The sequence below is a fragment of the Bufo bufo genome, chromosome 1 (assembly GCF_905171765.1).
Source record: "Bufo bufo chromosome 1, aBufBuf1.1, whole genome shotgun sequence".
In the NCBI taxonomy this organism is placed as follows: Eukaryota; Metazoa; Chordata; class Amphibia; order Anura; family Bufonidae; genus Bufo; species Bufo bufo.
The window spans coordinates 181,652,132-181,665,443 of record NC_053389.1 but is presented as its reverse complement, the minus strand read 5'-3'; the positions used below and the strand labels follow the sequence as shown (position 1 = coordinate 181,665,443).

Sequence of the window (13,312 nt, the reverse complement as noted above, 5' to 3'; positions counted from 1 at the left end):
GACATCTCCTGTCATGTAGACCTTCTTTTTCCTCTTCTCCTCCATTTGACCCAGACCACCATGGCAAATTCTTTCAGCCGCATCTCGTCTCTACAGTTTGTAACACAGACACGTTAGATTTCTCAATTTTTCCATCAACCTCCTCAACCTGGTGTCCCCACAGTGTCATCCTGCCACCCCCAATACTGTGCCCGTTGTGCCCCCCAATGCCCCAGGTACTATACTGCTGAAAAAATAGTGACCCTAATAGACATAATTGGGGTAATTTATAAAACTGGTGTAAAGTAGAACTGGAATCCCAAAAGGGCTGTCAAATATGAAAGGTGGAATCTGATTGGCTGCTATGGGCAACTAAGCCAGTTCTGCGTTACACCAGTTTGATAAATTACCCCAAATGTTCCTATAGTGTCCACAGCAGCTATAATGTCCCCTAGAGTGCCCCGAGTAATAATACCACCCTCTATTGTGCTCCAGGCAATAATCCCTGTATAGTGTCCCCAGAAATAATAGAATTGCCCCTACAGTGCCTCCCCAATAGCAACACCCCCATATAGTAATTTCCACCACACTGCCCCCACATAGTAATCCCCCCATAGTAATTTTCCCCCACACAGTAATTTCCCCCAAACTTCTCCCATATAGTAGTTTGCCCCCACACAGTAATTTGCCCCACACTGTCCCCACATAGTAATTTCCACCACACTGCCCCACATAGTAATTTGCCCCCACACTGCCCCCACATAGTAATTTGCCCCCACATAGTAATTTGCCCCCACATAGCAATTTCCCAACACTGTCCCCACAAAGAAATTACCCCACACTCTCCCCACATAGAAATTACCCCCACATTGCCCCCACACAATAGTTTCCCTTACACTGCCATATATAGAAATTTGCCCCCAGATAGTAGTCCTTCCCATAATAATTTGCCCCCATTTAGCAATTTGCCCCCACAGTGCCCCATCTACTAATTTGCCCCCACATAGTATTCCCTCCCATAATAATTTGGCCCCATACAGCCCCCACATTCCCCCCATCATGTACTCGATTTATTTTCCCTAATATGTCCTCCTGTGTGTCCCCCCCTCACATGTCCCCCAAAGTAGGCACATGAAATAAAAAAAATAAAAAATGAACAAAAAATGAAAAGCTAAATACTCACCTATGTCCAGGGCCAGGCGCTTGCTTGCAGAGGAAGGCGGGATGAGTCAGGCGCGTCACAGTGCTGCGTCCCGGCACAGGCCTGAAGCCTATGGCGGTGATCGGCGACGGGACAGGGAGCTATGCGCTCCCGTGCCCCGCCGCAGTAATACAGTATGTGGGCGTTCGGGTCAGCGGCACGCCTGGGGGGGGTTTGAACCCCCCTATCCCCCCCCTTATCTACGCCCTGTTTACATCGATACTTCAGACGCCTGCAAGCCAACCAAGGTTAGGAAGTTTAGATGCGGCACTGTGGTTACTGTGGTTAAGTCATCTGTTGACCAGTTTGGGTTGTTGTGGCTGCCAGGGAAGGTTGGCACTGTGGCGGTCATGCCTTCTTCCTGACTATGTTCCCCGATGCGGGGGTCCCGGGCGGCAGGACTAGCAGCACAGCCGCCCTGTCTGCAGTGGGCGCCGCTTCTCAGTGCGGGCGAGTCGCTGGCTGCCTGGCTGTTTGGCCTGCTGCCCTTGACCCCCGGGCTGCTGAGGGAAAGGAGGATTGTGATTTACTGCCAGGCGCAGGCCCCGGTCACCCTGGGCTCCTGCCAATCACGCTATTACGTTCATAAATCTTCACCCCCTGGGGGGCTGTGGTATTCCTTGAATTCAGGGGCCAGAATTTCCCTGAACCTCTCAGGGTTACGGCTGCCCTAAAATGGCCCAGGGGTCCAGTCTTCCCTGAATCGCTCAGGCGTGATGTCATTCCTGATACCGCTCAGGTGTCACTTGTTCCCCGATCCGCTCTGATGTTATGTCGTCCCGGTAACCACCGGGTGTCATATGTTCCCTGAATCGCTTAGGTGTAATGTCTTCCCTGAATCGCTTAGGTGTAATGTCTTCCCTGAATCGCTCTGGTGTAATGTCTTCCCTGAATCGCTCTGGTGTAATGTCTTCCCTGAATCGCTCTGGTGTAATGTCTTCCCTGAATCGCTCTAGTGTAATGTCTTCCCTGGATCGCTCTAGTGTAATGTCTTCCCTGCATCGCTCTAGTGTAATGTCTTCCCTGAATCGCTCTAGTATAATGTCTTCCCTGGATCGCTAGTGTAATGTCTTCCCTGAATCGCTCTAGTGTAATGTCTTTCCTGAATCGCTCTAGTGTAATGTCTTCCCTGAATCGCTCTAGGGTAATGTCTTCCCTGAATCGCTCTGGTATAATGTCTTCCCTGAATCGCTCAAGTGTAAATGTCTTCCCGGAATCGCTAGTGTGATGAATCGCTAGGGGGTAATGTCTTCCCTGAATCGCTCAGGTGTAATGTCTTCCCTGAATCGCTCAGGTGTAATGTCGTCCCTGAATCGCTCAGGTGTAATGTCTTCCCTGAATCGCTCAGGTGTAATGTCTTCCCTGAATCGCTCAGGTGTAATGTCTTCCCTGAATCGCTCAGGTGTAATGTCGTCCCTGAATCGCTCGGGTGTAATGTCGTCCCTGAATCGCTCGGGGGTAATATTCCCTGAATCACTCAGGTGTCATGTTTTTCCTAAGATCGCAGGGGTCATGTTCCCGGAGTCACAGGTGTCATGTCTTCCCTGAATCATTCAGGTTTTGTCTTCTCTGATTCGCTCAGGCGTCGTGTTTTCTCCAATCTGCAGGTGTCATTTACCCAAGAACCGCATGGGTCATGTCTTCCCGGGATCCCTCAGGATTATGTTTTCTCCAATTCACAGGTGTCATGTTCCCAAAAATCGCATGTGCCATTTCTTCCCTAAGTGACTCAGGGGCCAGGTCCCTGAATCGCTCTGGTGTTATGCCTCCCTTAGTCACTTAGGGGTTAGGTTCCCTGAATCGGTCGGGTCTTGCGTGTCCCCTGAATCGCTCAGGTGTCATGTATTTCCCTGAAATCGCTCAGGTGCCATGTTCTCCCTGATTCGGGTTTTGTTTTTCCTTCCTCTTCCAGGTCGGTTGTTCCCAGATTGCATATTTTCCTCAACAGTCTGGTTATGTATTCCCCTGATTCACGAAGGTCAGGTTAGCCTGATTCGCTCAGGCTTCTGTTTTTCCCTGGTCTCCCAGGGAGTAGGTAGTGGCCAGGTCCAACCAGATTCAAGGTACTGCCCGACCCTCCCAGGTGTCCGTCATCTTCATGAAGGTGCATGTAATTGCCTGCGTTGCTTAGGATTCCATGTCGCCTGAACCGCTCAGGAGTCAGTGCATCGCCCGAATGACGCAGGTGCTATGCATCAACCTGTAACTTTCAGGGATTTGTTCAGCAGCGTCCGGCTGGTTCCTGGGTACCCGATTCGTGTCCTGTGTGTTTGGATTTCTGTTTCCGCAGGTTTGTTGCATGCGGCGCGACTTCGGGCTCTGATTCTGGCTGTCCAGGGTCACCCAGCAGTTGGCCATGCCGCCCAGGCTGCATCCCGATTCTCCATCGCCTCTTTCCAGTGCCACCAGATCGCACCTCTCTCCGGGTCTCGTACCGACGCAAGCTTATTTTTCCTGTGAGCAGGGCCTCAGGCCACCGGAATGTCGATCCATCCTCAGTTATATCGCAGGGCTCCCCCATGCCCGGTCACTCCACGGTGCCGGGATTCAGGTAAGTTCCAGCCGAGTGGCGGCGTGACGCTTCTCCGCAGCTCAGAGCCTTCCTTCATTTATCACAAGCCACCATTCCTAGGTCTTCAGTATCGCCGGAGAGTTGGCAGCACTGTCCGTTGATTCGGTTAGGTTGCGATTCTTTCCATACCATGTTCATTTCTGTTTCCTTCTGATTCTCAGGTTTTATGTATTTCCCGGATTAGTTCAGAATTCATGTTTTTTGCCCATTTCACCCAGGTCTAATTCCCGGAGTCGCGCGGGTTTTACGTGTTTCCTGGATCGCTCGGTCCATGCATTTCCCTGGGTCGCCCGGATTCATGTATTTACCTGAGTTCCTCGGGTTATGTTTCCAGAACCGCCCGGGTTCATGTTTTCTGGGTCGCTCGGGTTATGTATGTGCCCAGGTCACTCAGGTTTTACGTTTCCCTGAATCTCAGGTCGGGTATTTCCTGGATCGCTCAGGTTTAGGTATTTCCCTGAATCGCTCAGGTTTTGTATTTTCCTGTCTTTCAGGTTGCCGGTATCTCCAGGTGGTATGTTTTCCTGATTCACCCAGGTTACGTATTTTCCGGAATCACTCAGGTTTTGTTTTCCTGTCTTCAGTTTGGCGGTATTTCCAGGTTGTGTGTTTTCTTGTTTCACTCAGGTTGCATATTCTCTGAATCGCTCAGGTCTTTTCCCACAGGTGGTTCGCATTGCCTGAATGTCCATCCCAGCCACTAAGTCCAATCAGGCTGGTCCTCCCACCGAGGTAGAGTTCTTCCCTTTGGCCAACTGTCGGTGTCCCGTCAAGACGCTCCAAGAGCTTCTGGCCTCACTCCAGTTTCCCGCGTTAGTCGACCCGTTGCTCCCAATCAACGGTAGGCCCTCTTCTTCAGCCCAGTTCGTCTCCAATGTCCGCACCCTGACGGCAGGGTTGGGGTTCAACCCTAGCGCAGTATTCGGGCACTCCTTTCGCGTAGGGGCCGCTTCCGCGGCATCCAGTCATCAGGTACCGGCACACGTCACCCGCAGGGGGGGTCGTTAGCGGTCGTCCTGCTACGCAAGGTACATTCACAATCCGCGAGTTGAGATTGTCAGAGCCTTTCGTTCTTTGGGCTTTATGGGTTCCATGATGCTCCAATAAATACATTGCACCCTACTCCGGGCCGGTTCTCTTTGCCCACTTATCTAGGCCTTACCTCGTCACTGGCACACTCCAGCCAGTTGGTTCAGGGCAGTACATAGGCATGCCTACTCTGTTCCTCGATTAGCTCCTACCACAAATATATTCTATTAGTGCCGGCAATGTGCGGTCTGCAAAATGCGAAACGCACATTGCCGGTGTCCGTGTTTTGCTGATCTGCGGATCCGCAAAACACACACGGATGTGTGAATGGACCCTTAGGGCTTAGTCCATAGCGCCCCATACTATATTACATAGGCTATGTGATAACATCACATCTTGGCACATTTTTTACAGACTTCAAATACATTATGCCTCACATTACCAATGTGAGTCACATTGGAGTGACAATATGACTCATTCCCCTGGTTACTATATTATAGATGCATGAGACCATGCTACGGCTTATAAGCCCTTATACTGGTCATCCAGTAATCCTGGTCTCTTCCAGCTCCAATTTGGTAACTATTAACTTACCCAGCAATGGCTATTTATGCCTTTGAGGGACTGGAGTCATTACGATTGTTTACATGGATTATAGGGGGAGTCAGTCCCCCCCCCCCCCTGTTTAGTAATGAAATAAGGTAAACTAAAGTAAAAACTAAACTGCAATTTTACTTACCAGTAGACAGCTGTAAATCTTTGACAAATATCTCATCTTCAGTTGTATCATTTACATCCCTGATTACCAACAGATAGCCCTTTGGTTAGTGATTTATCATTACACGTGTTCTCTCCAACATGCAAATGAGTAATTGGCTGTGCCACAGCAATATTGACACCTATTCTTACAATACCACCAATGCTAATATCATTTCTGCAGACTATAAAGTACCTTATAATCAGGGTTGCTGGTCAATGTAGAAGAAACAAATTGCTTGACTGAAGGTGACCAATCACATTAGGGAGATGAAGTTTGAAGTTTGGACAATTGTTAAATGAACGATCACCTATAGAACAACTGCTAACTAAAACTAAAGCCTGCATAATTATACCAATCTGTTATGTTATGCTTTGTTATGTCTGGTTCCCCTCTCTGCACTGGAAAGTGTCATCTGTCTTGCATAAATGTATGATACACTATGTTAGACAGTGTAATAGGAAGTGTTATTTGGGTCTTACGCTGCAGAGGTAACGTTAGCTGGTGTACCACAAAGAACAGTACTACACTAGGAGGGTAATACGCCTGGTTTGCACAAGTTTGGACATAGCTAAATATTAGTGAAAAATGTTGCAGACAGCCTGCAATGGCATGTCTGCATTTTAGGGGAGCCATATACTACCTTGGGCAGGATGTGCTGGATATTGTAGGTAAACTACACTCACAAAAGTTAGGAAAGCACACTAAATATGCTAAACTGTTAAATAAATGCACTGTAAAGGTGTGTGTTGTAAACAACACTGAGGTTATGTTGCAAGTTGTATTATTGCTATTGAATAATGTGTGGATGCACAGGACCTTTTAGTCATGTGACAGTTTATTCAGGTCCTTAAGCTATAGGTAGAGCACATAGCTGAGAGAGAAGAAATAGAAGAGCATCTAAACTACAGTAGACTAGGTATTATTGCTAGAGGCATTATAGGGACATTTTATTACTAGGGGCATTTTAGTATTAGTATTACTGGGGACAAAATAGGGAGCATTAACACTGAAGGCACTATACAGGCATCATTACTGGGAGCATAATAAGAAAGGATTATCATTGCTGGAGGCACTATAGGGACATTATTAGTACAGGGACATTTTAGGGGATATTTTTACTGGGGGCACTATAGAGAGGTATTATTATTGCTGGAGGCACCATAGGGGATTGTTATTACTTGCGGCATTTTAAGAGATATTATTGTTACTGGAGGGGGGACACTGTAGGGGGTATAATTTATACTTGAGGTACTATATGACCATTATTAATACTGAGGTACTATAGGGTCATTATTATTACTAGAGGCATTTTAAGGGACATTATTACTACTGGGTGCACAATTTTTTCTGGAGTATAGTATTTGGGGGCATTAGGGAGCGCAGAGGGAACTGTGTTGGAAGTGGCAGTAGGATGTTAGAAAATGTGTGTCCAGCTCTCCAGTTGGAAAAGTTTGCTTGTTTTATCCCGCACGGATCCGGAGTCGGTCCAAGTTCCAGAAATGCAACTAATAAAAATGAAGTAAAGGATCCAGCAGAAAAAATCCAATACTGCTTTATTTCTTCATTTAAAAAAAACTATGGATTATTATGCTGTAATCTAATTTTAAATGAAGAAATAAAGCAGTATTGTATTTTATCCACTGGATCCTTTATTTCATTTTTATTGGTGGTAGTAGGACGACACCTTAAGGGCACAAGAATGGGGAGTCCTCTTCTGCCTAGAAGAACTCTACAGTTGGGAATCTAACTCTAGACTCCCCTTTTTGATAACCTAGAACCCCTGGATAACCTATAACAATTATTAACCGCTACTATACTTGCCCATCTTCACTCCCACAGAAAGGACCCACATTCCTTTACTGCTGATGCTTTATAGCTTTATTCTTTCTCCTAGACAGATGTGACTGCTAACAGCATTTGTTACAGGTTATTTTATGTTATTTTACATATTTTGTGTACAGTGATGTGCTGCTTATTTCTCTGTATTCATTATTTGCTATGTAATGTTGACCTATTAATCTCTCAATATGTCTGTATATAAAAAAACAACTAATAAAAACAGAATAAATAAAAAAAACTCTGCAGAGACAAGACATCGCTGAAAGAATTTGTCATGGCAGTCTGGGCCAAATGGAGATGAGGAAAGAGAACATCTACATCAGACTAGACATTACTAGATGTAATAGGTATGTAGTGCTGTAATCTCCTGTATGTTTGGTATTTGGTGCTGCTGGGGCAGTATATTGCGTTGGGCTTTGGCATTTGGTTCTGCTGGAGAACCATGTACCAAATTGTAGCACAAGATACTGCCCCTCGATGGTATTGTTGGCCCCGCATATGTGTTAGCCCTTGTTGAACCCTCCTACTCATGTTGGCTCCACCCAGTGTCAGTTTGGGCCCACCAACAACATTGGGACCACTTTTAGATTTTTTCAAGGGTCACTTTAAATTCACATTGTGCCCCTGGTGAAAGCTATCTCTGCATCCCCTAACTACATGCCTGCTTGTCAGCTTTTATGGATCAACCTATGCAAAAACTGTATTGTAAATTTGACCTAAAGTTTTGATTTATATTTTTTCCTACATTGGGTGTTGTAGAAGGCATCTGCGCTCTTTTTAAGGTGGTGGAGCAGTAAATCTTTATTATTGGGTTAAAATGTTTTCCACTTATTGAATTCTTCATTAGTTATAAATATTTAACAAATAATTATGTCAAACCTGTCTATCCAGCAGCTTTCAATCCACTTGGACATGGCCTTACGAAATGTTGGCAGATCCACGAAGGTACTCCGACCATCTGGTTCCAGCATGTTACTTAGGTACTGAAGACGTTTCCCATCACGACTGGGGTCTGTCACACTTTTCAAGTAATCAATGATCTGGAAAGCTGGCACCATCCCTTCAGATAAATGCACTTATTGTATAGTTATATGGCATGTTCTACTATTTAGTCAATCTGCTTTCCTGGTTCAATGACAATAAAGGAGACCTACTGTACCAGAAGTAGGAGTCATCAGTATGTGAAATTGCAGGCCTACAGATTGTCACTGCACTACTTTCAGGTTCTTATGACAGCATCCAACAGATGTCTCCCCTTCTGTATATGCAAATCGATGTTCACAGTTATGTGTATGTGTGCAAATGAGGGGTGAAAATTGGCTAATGGACATGGGATAGATAGAGCCAGTTAACCCCTTTTTAGATGGTATTTTATATATGATTCTTCTAAGTACCACTTATAGACCATACTCTTAGAATAACTGGTTTCAAATGTCCTTATTCAGCAGGGCCCCCAGAGCAGGCATGTGGAATGCCTCTATGGCATCCATGCCCATTCTTATCATAATAGTTCTTTGGAATCATATAGACAGTGCCACTTAGCCCTTCTCAGACAATCAGCAGAAGTGAACAAGATAATGTTACAGGTGATGTCACTTCACAGATCTCATGATGGCTTCTTTTTAGCCTCCATCTATGGCACTTTAGGGACTGTTTATATTAAAAGGGATGGGGATACATTGAGATCTTGGCTTCAACACGTCAAACAACTAAATATCATTGTGTAGCTGTTCAGCAATTTAACTGAATAGAGTTGCAGCACAAATTGCAAGTTGATGTGACAGATACCCCAGAATCTCAAAAACTCCAGCAACATAGAATTTCTTGCAACTGCACTTGGTCGGACCTTTGAAGGGCAGCTTACTTACCTGCTTCCCGGCGCTGGCTCCCAACTCCTTCTCCTCCCAGCCTGCGATGCTCCACTGCACTCCCTCGCTGAAAACATCCAGCATCATGATAAATGGCCACATGACGCAAGGGGATCTGGTCACCACTGCGGCCAGTGATTGGATGCAGGCAGCATCAAGACAGATGTTTTCAGCGAGGGAGTGCAGCAGAGCCAAAAAGGAGCAGGGAGACAATGCTGGGAAGCAAGTAAGAAAGCTTCCCTTTGCAGGTTCAGCCAATTGCCAAAAACCCCACCCACTCTTGCACAAGCCCTTTAATGCCTCGAGAATTTAAAATGCAATATATACTGTACTGTTGTGCCTTCAAAACAGCAGATTGTGAAGGGCAGCCTAACGTGTTGACAGGTTTACGTAATCACAGATCACACACAGACAGTCGTGCTGATCATTTTCAGATGAGCAACATCTACCAATGTTTGTAAAACAATGGAGAAAGTTAGATGTACTTTTCAGCTAGAGAACAGAAAAATGAGATCTGTGTATATGACTATAAAATTACCTAAAAGAGTCATACTGCTGGAATTTACAATCCAAAGCAAGGTTTTAACTCTGGACTTGTTAATTCTGTGTGCGAGATTTCCATGCTCCTAAGACTGGCCATACACATAGGGGTACATTTATTAATATCAGCGTTTTATATGCTGGTCTTAATAAAGCCCCGCACTGGCGGTGGATCCGCAGCAGTTATGTAGAGGCACTAGCCTCTACATAACTTCAGCCGATCCACTGCTGGTTCTAAATGTCTGGTAGTTCTGGTAGTTCATACGTAAACTATTATAGCGGCTGAGTAACGGATGATGATCTTGACTCCACCTTTTGTAGGATTGTATCTATAGAAAGTTTTCAGAAGATTCGCGTGGTTACACATCTGTCATCCAAAAATATTAACAGACATGTTTACACTATGATCTCTATCTGGTGGAGGTTTAAAAACTTTGTTCGTTGTAAGCTGACAATCTTCTGTCTTGTTTCTTCTTAACAGCTTTTCACTAATAGGTAAAAGCATCTTATACAGTACCTGTCACCAAAAAAATCAGGGAAGTTATAGAGTAGGAGGAGCTGACCAGATTGACATGTAGTTTTGTGGGAAAAGATTCAGTATAATTTTTAACCCCTTAAGGACCCTGCCATATTTCACTTTAAGGACCAGGCAATTTTTTGCAAATCTGACGTGTCACTTTATGTGGTGATAACTTTGAAACGCTTTTACTTATCCAGGCCATTCTGAGATTGTTTTCTCATCAAATAATGTACTTCATGACAGTGGTAAAATTGATTAAAAAAAATAAAAAATGTATTAAAAAAACTCCAAAATGTACCAAAATTTTAGAAATATTGGCAAATTAGCAAATTTCAGTTTCTCTACTTTTATAATAGATAGTAATAACTCCAAAACTAGTTATTGCTTTACATTTACCATATGTCTACTACATGTTTGGATCATTTTGAGAATGCCATTTTATTTTTTGGGGACGTTAGAAGCTTAGAAGTTTAGAAGCAAATCTTGAAATTTTTCAGAAAATTTCCAAAACCCACTTTTTAAAGATCAGTTCAGGTCTGAAGAAACTACACCCCTCAAGGTATTCAAAACTGGTTTTATAAACATTGTTAACCGTTTAGGTGTTCCACAAGAATTAATGGAAATTGGAGATTACATTTCAGAATTTCACTTATTTGGCAGATTTTCCATTTTAATATTTTTTTTTTGCCACTAATAAAGCAAGGGTTAACAGCCAAACAAAACTCAAAATTTATGGCCCTGATTCTGTAGTTTACAGAAACACCCCATATGTGGTCGTAAACTGCTGTACGGGCACACGGCAGGGCGCAGAAGGAAAGGAATGCCATACGGTTTTTGGAAGGCAGATTTTGCTGGACTGTTTTTTTTGACACCATGTCCCATTTGAAGCCCCCCTGATGCACCCCTAGAGTAGAAACTCCAAAAAAGTGGCCTCATTTTAGAAACTACGGGATAGGGTGGCAGTATTGTTGGTACTAGTTTAGGGTACATATGATTTTTGGTTGCTCTATATTACACTTTTTGTGAGGCAAGATAAAAAGAAATAGCTGTTTTGGCACCGTTTTTATTTTTTGCTATTTACAACATTCATCTGACAGGTTAGATCATGTGATATTTTTATAGACCAGGTTGTCACGGATGCGGCGATACCTAATATGTATACTTTTTTTTATTTATGTAAGTTTTACACAATGATTTCATTTTTGAAGCAAAAAAAATCATGTTTTAGTGTTTCCATAGTCTGATAGCCATAATTTTTTCAGTTTTTTGGCGATTACCTTGGGTAGGGTATGATTTTTGCGGGATGAGATTACGGTTTTATTGGCACTATTTTGGGGTGCGTGTGACTTTTTGATCGCTTGCTATTACACTTTTTGTGATGTAAGGTGACAAAAAATGGTTTATTTAGCACAGTTTTTATTTTACATTTTTACGGTGTTCATCTGAGGGGTTAGGTCATGTGATATTTTTATAGAGCCGGTCGATACGGACACAGTGATACCTAATATGTATACTTTTTTTTTATTTATGTAAGTTTTACACAATAATATAATTTAAAAAAAAATAAAAAATCATGTTTTAGTGTCTCCATATTCTGAGAGCCATAGTTTTTTCAGTTTTTGGGCGATTATCTTAGGTAGGGTCTCATTTTTTGCAGGATGAGATGACGGTTTTATTGGCACTATTTTGTGGTGCATATGACTTTTTGATCGCTTGCTATTACACTTTTTGTGATGTAAGGTGACAAAAAATGGTTTATTTAGCACAGTTTTTATTTTACATTTTTACGGTGTTCATCTGAGAGGTTAGGTAATGTGATATTTTTATAGAGCCGGATGATACGAACGCGGCGATACCAACTATGTATACTTTTTTTTTTATTTATGTAAGTTTTACACAATAACAGCTTTTTTCAAACAAAAAAAATGATGTTTTAATGTCTCCATATTCTGAGCCATATTTTTTTTTATTTTTTAGGCGATTGTCTCAGGTAGGGGCTCATTTTTTGCGGGATGAGGTAACGGTTAGATTGGTACTATTTTGGTGGGCAAACGCCTTTTTGATCGCTTGCTGTTGTACTTTTTGTGTTGTAAGGTGACAAAAAATTGGTTCATTTAGCACAGTTTTTATTTTTTACAGTGTTCATCTGAGGGGTTTTGTCACATGATATGTTTATAGAGCCGGTAGATACGGACGCGGCAATACCTAATATTTTTTCTTTTTTTTACCCCCTATTTTTTTTACCAATTTTTTTTAACTTTATTTGGGGAAAATTACGTTTTTGTTTATTTTTACTTGAAACTTTAATTTTTGGGGGGGAAACTTTATTTTTCAACTTTTTTTTTCACTAAATTTTTTGTCCCACTTTGAGACTTAAACTTTGGGGGGTATATTCCTTTACAATGCATTCCAATACTTCTGTATTGGAATGCATTGACTGTGTGTATTACTCATACAGCTTCCGGTGCCTGTGAGATCCTTCCTTAGACATCGCACTGCCTTCCATGCCATCGGGTCTCCCCCACAGCCGCATGGGGACCGATGGCACCACCCGATCGCCGCCGCAACCGCAGGTAAAGCCGCAAACCGCATACGCAGGTAAAGCCGCAAACCACATGACCACCCCCGGCATTGTGACAGGATGCCCGCTGAATGATTTCAGCGGGCATCCTGTCCCGATAAACCCCCGCCGCGCCGGAATCGCGGTTTAAACCCTTGACGTACCGGTACGTCATGGGTCCTTAAGGACTCGGGAAACATGCCGTACTGGTTCGTCATGCGTCCTTATGGGGTTAATGAAAAATAGAGATGAAATTTCAGAATTTCACTTTTTGGGCAGATTTTCTATTTTAATTCATTTTTTCCAGTTACAAAGCAAGGGTTAACAGCCAAACAAAACTCAATATTTATGGCTCTGATTCTGTAGTTTACAGAAACACCCCATAAGTGGTCGTAAACTGCTGCACGGGCACATGGCATTGCGCAGAAGGAAAGGAACACCATA

The 13,312-nt window shown here is 43.5% G+C and overlaps 1 protein-coding gene across 1 annotated transcript in view; it reads right to left on the bottom strand.

The window, feature by feature from the left end:
- KASH5 (KASH domain containing 5) overlaps positions 1–9,323 on the bottom strand; it is a 109,745-nt gene extending 100,422 nt beyond the window's left edge. Inside the window, exon 1 of the mRNA XM_040433007.1 lies at positions 9,249–9,323. The gene's annotated coding sequence lies outside the window, so the exon portion shown is untranslated. The remainder of the gene's footprint in view (positions 1–9,248) is intronic.
- Positions 9,324–13,312: the final 3,989 nt, after the last annotated feature.